Here is a 10,980-nt window from a genome sequence, read left to right as displayed (position 1 = left end):
TTTTTTTTTTTTTTGTACTGCAGGCTGGCCTTGAACTCAACATGATCCTCCTGTTCAGCCTCCCAAATGCTGGGATTACTGTTGTGTACCACCATGCCTGGCTGTTTAGGTTCTTTTATGCTGACATTGTCTGTGGAAAGTGTCTTGATTCCTGAAATCCATGGTTTATGCCTGGGGTCATTTAAATTCCCCACTTAGTGCGTGGCACACAACAAATGCACATAGACATGCTTAAAACATGTATCTGTGCCTTGTGAAGTGTGTATAAATTCATATTATATCTGAAGGCTCTATGGAAAACATGCAGGAAGTTACTTAAACACGTGCTTACTGTATGTCATATAGTGTTCTAAGCTTTTAAAATATACAAGAATAATTTTATATGAATTTTGACAGATAAGTACTATTAGGAACTAAATTCTACAGATGAAGAAAGAGGCCAGAGAAGTGACTTGCTCAGGGACGCATTGGCGCTGTCTTTCAGCTCTGGCACATGGGCTACCTCGGGTATAGTTGCTTTATCACGCTGGGCACCTCTCTGTGGATGAAATCACACATACCTGAGGAGCTGTGATAATGTGTAAGGTACTATGTGAGTTAAAAAGTAAACTATGTTCAAATGGTAATTTAAGCAGTTGAAAGAAACATGCCAAGACATACAGTTATATGATTTATTCTCAAACAACCAGCAGAATGGTCTTCATTTTAGTATGATTGAAATTTTCCCTAACGATGAGTAATCGTCAGTGTTTACGTGACGCGTTAACTTGAGGCAGGGACTGCTTTAAGCGCTTTCCACGGAATAACCTGTCGGTGAGGTAGTGCTACTTTTCATTCTTGGTTCTTAGCAGGCACATTAGGTGATGCACATGTCTGGAGTCACGTGGCTATTATGGGATAGATCCCAGATTTAAAACCAGGCATGTAGGCGTCAGGGTGAGTGCTTAACCACTGTGCACACTGCCTGTTATTGTCACACTCGGTTTTGATCCAGGTGCGTTTATTTATTTACTTACGCGATACTGGGGATTGAACCCAGGGCCTTCACACTGAGCTAGAGCCTCTGCTTTTTTTTTTTCCTCCTAGTTTTTGATACCAGGTCTTGCCAACTCACTAAGTTGCCCAGGCTGGATTGAACTTGAAATTCTCCTGCCTCCCAGAGAGCTAGGATTGCAGGCATTTGCCACCATGCCAGGGCTCCAAGTGCCGCTGGTTTATGATCGGTGTCACTGAAAAGTATTAAAATATGTAGTGTGCCAACATTTAAGGTGGCTTTTCCCAAATGATACCTGGTGAAGAAGGAATTACTCAAGGTATTGATAATGCTAATAATCTGAAATTTATTATTGTTATTATTATTAATTTTGTCTTTTTGAGACAGGATCTCGCTATGCAGTTCAGGCTGACCTTGAACTCACTTTGTAGCCCAGGCTGGTCTCGAACTTGCAGTGATCCTCCTGCGTCAGCCTTCCGAGTGCTGGGATTACAGGTGTGCACCACCACACTCGCAGTCATCTGAAATTTAAAGTCCTTGGAAAGTTGTAAGATAGTTAACTTGCTTAACCCATAGTTTCCCAGGATGATTTGGTGATGGGCTCCGTTCTCTCCCTTTCTCCTCATAGACGTTGTCCCTGTGTTTAGAAATCTTTGGGTTTGGATGATATAAAAAAAACCTAAAAAGCTGGGCGTGGTGGTGCACGCCAGTAATCCCAGCACTCGGGAGGCTGAGGCCGGAGGATCACTGCAAGTTCGAGACCGGCCTGGGCTACAAAGTGAGATCCTGTCTCAAAAAGGTGGGGGCGGGGCAGTGCTGGGTATATAGCTAAGTGGCAGAAGTGCCTGCCTGACAAGCACAAGGTCCTGAGTTGGATAGTGCTGATGATAAGGTTATGCTGCTAATCCTTTTCCTCATTTCTTCCAAATACACATCCCAAAGTAAGTCACAGATTAATTGCAATTTGTTTGTGCTTTACAGTAAAACCTTAAAATCATCAAATTCGCCTTTTGTCTCTGTTACGTATTGTTCTCATAAAGCTGTTGTATAATGGTAACTCTTCAAATGTAGAATAAGATATGGGGGATGTGAGGTCTTTGAGATCACCAAGGTTAGGCTTTTTAAAGTGTAAGGTATAAGGTCCAGGGGTCCCTGTTGAGGAGGTTTGTAGACTCCTCAGGTTGAATGCATGCTGGGTTTGTATGTGTATGAGTATTTTCCAGAGCCTCTGGCATGCTGTTCCTTCAGGAGGTCACTTTGGCTTAGGCAGTGCTTCCCAAACTTTGCTGCACATTGGAATCACCTGTGGAGTGAGAACAAATTAGGTGTGCAGGTCACACACCATGCTGGCTACATGTGAGTGTCGGGAGTGGGAGGCAGGCGTTAGGACTCCGCGAAGATCTCTAGGGTTAGGTCTTAAACCATCTCTCAGGTGCGGAAGGTGACCGAGTTCCGGGGAGTTCTGGGGAGTTTGGGAGCTGAGCATGCTGTTAGGGGGTGGGGCCTCGTTGGGGACGGGGTCACTGGGCCGTGACCTGGAAGGGGGCGTTCTTGCTCCTGGCTCCTTTCTTCTCTGCTTCTTGGCCCCCTTGGGTTGAGCACCTCCCCACACCCCCGTGCTCCTTGCCCTCTTGCTTGTCCCTGGAAGCCAGCCAGCCATGGACTGAAGCCATGAACTGAAGGACGCCTGTCCTTTAAGTTGGGTGTTGGGTATTTTGTCCTGGCAGTGAGAAAGTCACTAGGACCCTCGGGGATGTCGGTGTGGAGCAGAAGTTTGAAGACTAGGCAGCTCAGTGGAATGTTCACTTAGCACCATACAAAGTCTTATTTTTGCCAGATGCAGCGGCCCATGCCTGTAATCCGAGCTACTTGGGAGACTGAGGCAAGATGATCCCAGTTCTAGGACAGCTTGTTGTGGCCTTCTTTCTTTTTTTCCCCAGATGTTTAAAACTTACTTTTTTTATTTATGAGAAGTATGAAGTAAAAAAACTATAGATACCAAACTGCCATCTGATTATGAATGACAACAAAGTATTCTCCCCTTCTTAAAGAATATTTTATTGGAGCTGGGCATGGTGACCCACACTTGTAACCCCAGCATTCAAGGGGCTGAGGTAGGAGAGTCCCACAACTTTGTTGAGGCCAATAACCTTGTTTCAAAATTTAAAAAAAATGGCAGGAGAGGTAGCTCTGTGAGTTTCTGAGGTCAGTTCCCTAGTACTGTGCCAAAAAGCCCCCTTTCTCTTCTAGATGAGCAAACAGGATCGGTTTATGTGCTGAAACATTCTAGAGGCATCTTGCTGAAAGAAATGTAGACGTCATTCTAAAGATGTTTTGTAAGCAAGTGGCTGTGTAGTCAGAATGCTTAGCTTCACATCCTAGCTTTTACAGTGGGCCACTTCCACAGGTTTGGAAATACAGCCATTTTACTGTATTGGTTCTGGCTATTCAGGAGCAGGGAGTGTCTTTCCCCTTTCTTTTGTTTCTTTTTTATTATTTTTATTTTTATTTTTTGTTGTCTTTTTGAGACAGGGTCTTGCTATGCAGTTCAGGCTGGTCTTAAACTCACTTTGTAGCCCAGGCTGGTCTTGAACTCAAACGATCTTGCTGCCTCAGCCTCCCCAGTGCTGGGATTACAGGTGTGCGCCACCATGCCCGGCTATTTTTATTTTTTAAAATTAAGTTTATTGGTACAATTTAAATAAACCTAAAGATAGTCATCATAGTGATCAATTGATCTTTCTCCTTTCTTTCTCTCTCTTTCTTTCTTTCTTTCTTTCTTTCTTTCTTTCTTTCTTTCTTTCTTTCTTTTTCTTTCCCCTTCCTTCCTTCCTCCCTTCCTTTCTCCCCCTCCTCTCTCCCTCCCCTCCCCGCCTTCCCCTGCCCCCTTTTTTTCTTGTGGTGCTGGGTATCGAACCCATGGCTTTGTGCATGTGAGGCAAGAACTCTACCACTGAGCCGCATCCCCAGCCCCCGATTGTTCCATTTTCTGATATCCTCTGATCTCCTTTTTCAGGGAACTTTAATTTTTATTGTAGAGGTTTTTCTTTTTTTTTTTTTTTAATTTTTCTTTTTGAAATGGGACATCCCTCAGTTGCCCAGACTGATCTCTAATGTTTGATCCTGCCTCTTCAGCCTCCTGAGTCCTTATGTGATAGCATATGCCATCACCCCCAATTCCCATTTTCCTTTTTTTGATGGAGGGGTACTGGGGATCGAACTCAGGACCTTGTACTTACTGGGCAGGTGCTTGTGCCGCTGAGCTATATCCCCAGCCCCTCATGTTCTTGTTTATTATCTGAAGTGTGACTTTTAAAGACCACATAGTATTTATGTCTTTATTTTTGTTTATTTATTTATTTTTTGTCTTTTTGAGACAGGGTCTTGCTATGCAGTTCAGGCTGGCCTTGCGCTCACTTTGTAGCTCAGGCTGGTCTCAAACTCTCAGTGATCCCCCTGCCTCAGCCTCGCAAGTGCTGGGATTACAGGTTCACCACCACGCCCTGCTGATGTGTCTTTACTTTTTGACGTTTGGGATGTTTCTGATTCTTTTGTTGTTACCAAATAATTTCCTTCTTTTTTTACTTTTTGGCGGGGGCGGGAAGCGGGGACATGGACAGGATCTCTCTCTGTAGTTCAGGTTGGCCTTGGACTCACTAACTAGACTGGCCCTGACCTTATGACAGACTTCCTCCCTTAGCCTCCTGAGTGCTGGGATTATATTAAAATTTACATATGTGTAGGTAATTATTTCCCATAGGAGAGATTACCTAAGGAAGTATATTCCTGGGGCATGACCGTGAAATCTTTTTCTAAAGCTTTTGAAATGTATTGTTAAAAAATACTATGTCTTTATTAATGTATATTCTTTGCGCAGTGGCTGAAGGAGTATGGCTGTATCTTCTTGATTCCTAATCTGTATTTTCCTGATATTTTCTTCTGCTTTTTTGTTTGTCTTTTGTTATGTACTTAGAGCCTACAAATCACATTGAGTATTTTATTTTGGTGAATGTTGGAATGTTATCTTGTTTTTTTTGTTGTTGTTTTGTTTTTCTTCTGGTATCAGGAATCGAACTCAGGACCTTGTTTTTGCCAGGCAGGCTCTGTGCTGCTGAGCTAAATCCCTAGCCCCTGGAATGTTATTTTTTTGGTTTTTTCCTCAATGCTGGGAACGGAACCCAGGGCCTTGTGCACACAACAAAGTGCTCTATAATTGGCTATGTGGAATCTTATACAATAGCTGATACTATATTCAGGATCATTTGTTAAAATTCTTTTCCTACTAATTTATGATGCTTTTTTTTTTTTGGTCTTTTTGAGACAAGTTCTAGCTATGCAGTTCAGGCTGGCCTTGAGCTCACTTTGTAGCCCAGGCTGGTCTCAAACTCACGACGATTCTCCTGCCTCAGCCTCCCAAGTGCTGGGATTACAGGCATGTGCCACCACACCTAGCCTGGCTTTGCTTTAGAGTATAGGGAGGAGGCAGAGGCAGGTGGCCTGCATAGTACGGTGCCCCTGGTCTCTAGGCTTCCTGGAATGTGGAGGTCCCTGAATACTTGCTCCTGAATAGCCAGGCGCCTCTAGGCTTGCATCTGGCCCTGTGTGCCAGCCTGGCTTTCAGTGACTCCTCATGGATGCAGAAAAGGGTTATTGTAGCTGATTTAGTATTGCCTGTACTAGCATAAGAGTGCATTTGACAGAGCCCCTTGATGTACTAAGTCTGACAGTTGGCAGAGTGTGCTTCTTGCAGGGCATCCTGTGAGCTCTCCCCAGCAGACAGTGGCCCTGCCATACCATCTAAAGTCCAGCACTTTTCCTTCTCATCCAGTGTTGCCTAAGGTTTAACCCTTGGCTGTGAATCATATGAATTTATTTGTTTGTTTGTTTATTTATTTATTTGTCTTTTTGAGACGGGGTCTTGCTATGCAGTTCAGGCTGGCCTTGAGCTTACTTTGTAGCCCAGGCTGGTCTTGAACTCGCAACGATGCTCCTGCCTCAGCCTCCTGAGCGCTGAGATTACAGGTGTGTACTACCTTGCCCAGCCCACCTGAATTTACTTTTGCTATTTATTTTTTATTTTTTGTTTTTTTTCTGCTATTTATTTTTAATTTCATTCCGTTGTAGGCAAAGTAGCGGGCTGAGGTCAGCCTGTGGTAAATCAGTTCAGGGCAGCCTGGAATACACAAGGAGACCCCACCCCATGTCAAAAAAAAAAAAAAAATGAAAGAATAAAAGGTTCCCACTGTGCCCAGAGAATATACACTGTATGACCCCAAGCTGTCTACACTTACTGGGGCTGGTTTCGTGGCCTGAAGTAGTCTCTCCTGAACAGCATCCTGTGTGTATTGAGAGTGTGCACTGTGTTGCTGAGTGGAGCGTTAATACGAGCGCCTGTCGGACCTGTTTGGTTTGTCATGTAGTTCAGGATTTCTGTTACCTTGCTGAGCCTGGCTTGGTTCTGCCTGTTATTAGAAGTGGAGTGTTGAGGATGTTGATGACTGTTAAATTGCTCATTCTTTCAGGAATGTTACTTTTTCTTTGTGTATTTTGAGACTTGCCAGGTATGCATATATTTTATAATCGTTACGCTTTTTAAATTTTTATTTATTTAGCTGTCTTTTTGAGACAGGGTCACACTGTGCAGTTCAGGCTGGCCTTGAGCTCACTTTGTAGCCCAGGCTGGTCTTGAACTTGCAAGGATGCTCCTACCTCAGCCTCCGAGTGCTGGGATTACAGGCGTGCGCCACCACACCTGGCATTGGTTGCATTTGAAAAAAAAAATGTTTGAACCTAGTGATCTGGGCTTTGTGCAAAATTTAAGTTTTAAAAGTCTGAATTTAGCTGGGCATGATGGCGCACACCTATAATCCCAGCACTCGGAGGCTGAGGTGGAGGATCACAAGTGTGAGGCCAGCCTGGACTACATAGTGAGACCCTGTCTCAAAAAAAGGAAGAAAAAAAAGAAAGATTGATTTAAAAATCTGAATTTAGAAAGCTAATAATGCAGCAGTGATACTTCAAACAGATTTTGTTTTTTATATTTGGAATTCTTACCTGAGTTCCTTACACCCAACCTCATTGATTTCCTTCCCTTTTCCTTTTTCCTTTCAGAAAATAAAGCCAGGTGTGTGGTACATGCCTATAACCTCCAGACTATGGGAGGCTGAGGCAGAAGAACCGGAAGTTCAAGCCTAGTCTGGTAGCCTGAGCAGCTTAGCAGTTTAGCAAGACTCTGTCTCAAAATTAAAAACAATAATAATAAAAAGACATGGAGCTCAGTGTGAAGGTTCCTCCTATCTCCCTCCTCCCGAAAAATAAAATGAAACCGATCCTTCAAAAAATAATTTTGAGGGTCCGAGTGTTTAGTGCAGTGGTAGATAACTTGCCTGTCATGTGCACAAGGCCTTGGGCCTGATTCCCAGCAACACGTGTGTGCGTACTCACACACGGCACAGAATTCAAGAATTACCAAAGGATAGATGTAGAAAAAGTAGTGTGTTTTTTGTCCCATAGACAGCTGGTCAGTCCTTTTTTCTTTTCTTTTTTTTTTTTAAAGTTATATTCTTTGACTTGTTCTAACTGTACTTTAACTATGACTTATCTTTTTTTTTTTTTTTTTTAAATTTTTTTTTTCCGGTACCGGGAATTGAACTCACGACCTTGCGCTTGCCAGGCAGGTGCTATGCCGCTGAGCTGAATCCCCACCCTGAGTCCTTTTTTCTAGAAGCAGACAGTATCACCAGTTTCTTGTTTGTTTTTTCCAAAGATAGTGTGTACATGCCTATGCATTAATTATATAAAAGACAACTTTTTCTTTTTGAGACAAGGTCTCACTATGTAGTTCAGGCTGCCTTTGAGCTCACTTTATAGCCCAGGCTGGCCTCAAACTCTCAACAATCCTCCTGCCTCAGCCTCCTAAGTGCTGAGATTACAAGCATGCAACTTGTTTTTTATATTTAACAAAATGCCTCATCTTAGAGATCAGTCTGTAATACTGCATAGGGAGATGTCTTCTTTTTATTACCTGAGGCAAGGTTGTAGGTAAAGGTATCTTTTGCTGAGGTAAACAGTATGGAAGTGAATGTCGTTATATGAACATTAGCAGACCTGCACATCTGTCTGACGTGTCCCTAGGTTGAATGGTCAGGTTAGAAGATAATGCACAATTTAAATTTAGTTTTATTTCTCCCATGCAAAACAGTCACATTGCTTTTATTGCTTTTATTGCTTTTATGTAAGTTTTGTTTTTGCATTGGTCTTCCTCTCTGCAATATCATGAGAAAAAATTCTACTTATTTTCTTCTACTATTTTTATGTTTTGATTTTTTAATTGAAGTTTTGGTCCATCTGGACTTTATTTTGCTCTGAGGAATGAGGTAGGAGTCCAGTTTTATTTTACTAACTTTTCAGATGGTAACCCAGCTGTCCCATTACCATTCACTGAATAATGTTTCTTTAGCATATGAGGTTCTATCTTTATCACAACCTGAATTCCTATGTATATACATACATCTATTTTTAGACTTCCTATTTTTGTCCCATTAAATTACCTGTCTATGTATGTATCATTACGATAGCGTTTCAGTTCCTGTGCCTTCATAGTGTTTTATTTCATGGTAAGTGACTGTTTTTTTTTCCTTACAGACTTTATAATGAACTGCTTAGTACTCCGAAGTTCTTGTTAATAATCTTATTGGCATTTCAGTATTTAAAATGATACTCATTGTATCTTACGTTGAAGAAGAGGCATATCTTGGGGTTGGGGATATAGCTCAGTGGCATAAGTGCCTACCTGGCAAGCGCAAGGTCGTGAGTTCGATCCCCGGTTTAAAAAAAAAAAAAAAAGAGGCATGTCTTTTCACTTTTACCTGGATTTTTCTTATTGTGGATTTTATTTTCTGCCTTTTTTTTTTTTTTTTTTTTTTTTTGAGAGGGTCTCGCTATGCAGTTCAGGCTGGCTGTGAGCTCACTTTGTAGCCCAGGCTGGTCCTGAATGCGCAGCAATCCTCCTGCTTCAGCCTCCCAAGTGCTGGAATTACAGGCACGCGCCACCACGCCTAGCTTTTTTGGTCTTTTTGAGACAGGGTTGCGCTATGTCATTCAGGCTGGTCTTGGACTCACTTTGTAGCCCAGACTGGCCTCTTGCCTTAGCCTCTTGAGTGCTGGGAATACAGGTGTGCACCACCACACCTGGCAGTTTAAACGTTAATTAATTCATGAGTATAATACTTTCTGTTACATTTTGTAATTGGCTGCTTTTTTATGTACAAAAATTATTGATTTTTTTTTTTTTTTTGATTTCTGTATATTTATTTTGTGCCCAGCCACCATCTGAACTTCTTGGTTAGAATGATGTCTGGTTTGTTGTCTTTGGGTCTCCAGGTATGCACTACTATGATCTGTAAATAAGTGGTGATTATAACTTCTCCTTACTGGCTTTTGTTTAGTAATTCAAAAGGTAGTGCCAAGCCAACCCTAAAGTAGGCAAAAGGTAGCTCTGGAACTTCCTTGGTACTTCCTAGAATCAGCCTCTTAACACTTTACAGCAACATTTCTCTCCCTGTTCCCAGGGCAACTGGAGGTTTGCGATAGTGTGGGAGGCACACTGGGCACAGTGTCCCCTGGAACCACTGGAACGTTGCCCTCAGTTTCCTCTTCTCATTTAAAATCGTTTGTTCTTTTTCTCTAGTCTGTTTTTGTTGTTGTTCCCAGCTGGGGAGTGAATCACTTGTATGATTTTATCAGCTAGTTGCTCCTTTACAACAAGAATACTGAGCTGTGGGGAACGCCTGCACTCAAGAGGCTGAGGCAGGAGGATCATTGCAAGTTTGAGACCAGCCTGGGTTACAAAGTGAGCTCAAGGCCAGCCTGAACTGCATAGTGAGACCCTGTCTCAAAAAGACAAAAACAAATGAACAAAAAACAAAGAATATTGGTAACAGTGGATATCAATATTTCCTCATTAAACATGATGTTGGCTAATATATTTATCATTGTTACAGACATTTCATCAGATATTTTATGAATGTCTTTCAAAATTTATTTATTTTATTTATTTTTTATCTTTTATCTTTAGACAGTCTCAGTATATAGTTCAGGCTGGCCTTGAGCTCTTTGTAATCTAGGCTGGCCTCGAACTCACAGTGATCCTCCTGCCTCACCCTCCTGGAATTAGGGGCGTGCACCACCACGCCTGGCTTTTTTTTCTGAAGTTATAAAGGTAATGCATACTTTCATATTTACTGTTTTGATTGCTTCCTCCTGTTCCCTTTAAGCCAGCAGTTAGTTGAATGTTTCTCCAGCCAGAGCCTGCTTCTGTCAGCTTTTAAGACTCATGTGCTGTATGTTTTCTTTCAGACTGCCCCGCTAAAAAGGCATAACAGCTAATTGTCACTTAAGGAAAAAAAAAGCACCAAGAAAAGTTTTGAGGGGATATTTGGGCTCATTTGAGTTTATCCAGATACGAAGGGGCCTTAGTGGCATTAATGTTAGTGTTCTCCAGTATGACACTGGCGTTGTAATTACAGGGATTACACCCTTATGAGTTAGGAGGGGTCTGTTAAAGTATTTCATAGGGAAGTGCCATTCTCTCTGCAGTATACTTTTAGGTACTTCAGCAAAAGCCAAAACAGAAGTATCTGTGTGTATGTGTGTGTGTGTGAGAGAGACTGTATGGCTGGGTATAGATGAAGATAATGAGGCAGTAACATGAATAACTGGTGAATTTCAGTGAAGTGTTCATTACACTGCAGATTTTCCACAAGGTTGACATTTTTTCAAGATAGAAAAATAAATTTAACTAGAATAGTCATTTAAAAATTACATTGTCTTACCTTGGTAGAAAAAGTTTGTATCATTACTGTAAGAGGTGTTCTTTGCTATAAATAGAAGGTAACTGTAAAAGTTATTTAAAATATTTTATTAAAGTATAGCTGGATAATTTTGTCTGCCAAGGCTTTGAGCCGGAGGCCTGTTCTCTGAAAAGA

This window comes from Chinchilla lanigera, unplaced genomic scaffold, assembly GCF_000276665.1.
Source record: "Chinchilla lanigera isolate Chin_1 unplaced genomic scaffold, ChiLan1.0 scaffold00036, whole genome shotgun sequence".
In the NCBI taxonomy this organism is placed as follows: Eukaryota; Metazoa; Chordata; class Mammalia; order Rodentia; family Chinchillidae; genus Chinchilla; species Chinchilla lanigera.
Note: the sequence above shows the minus strand (reverse complement) of the source record.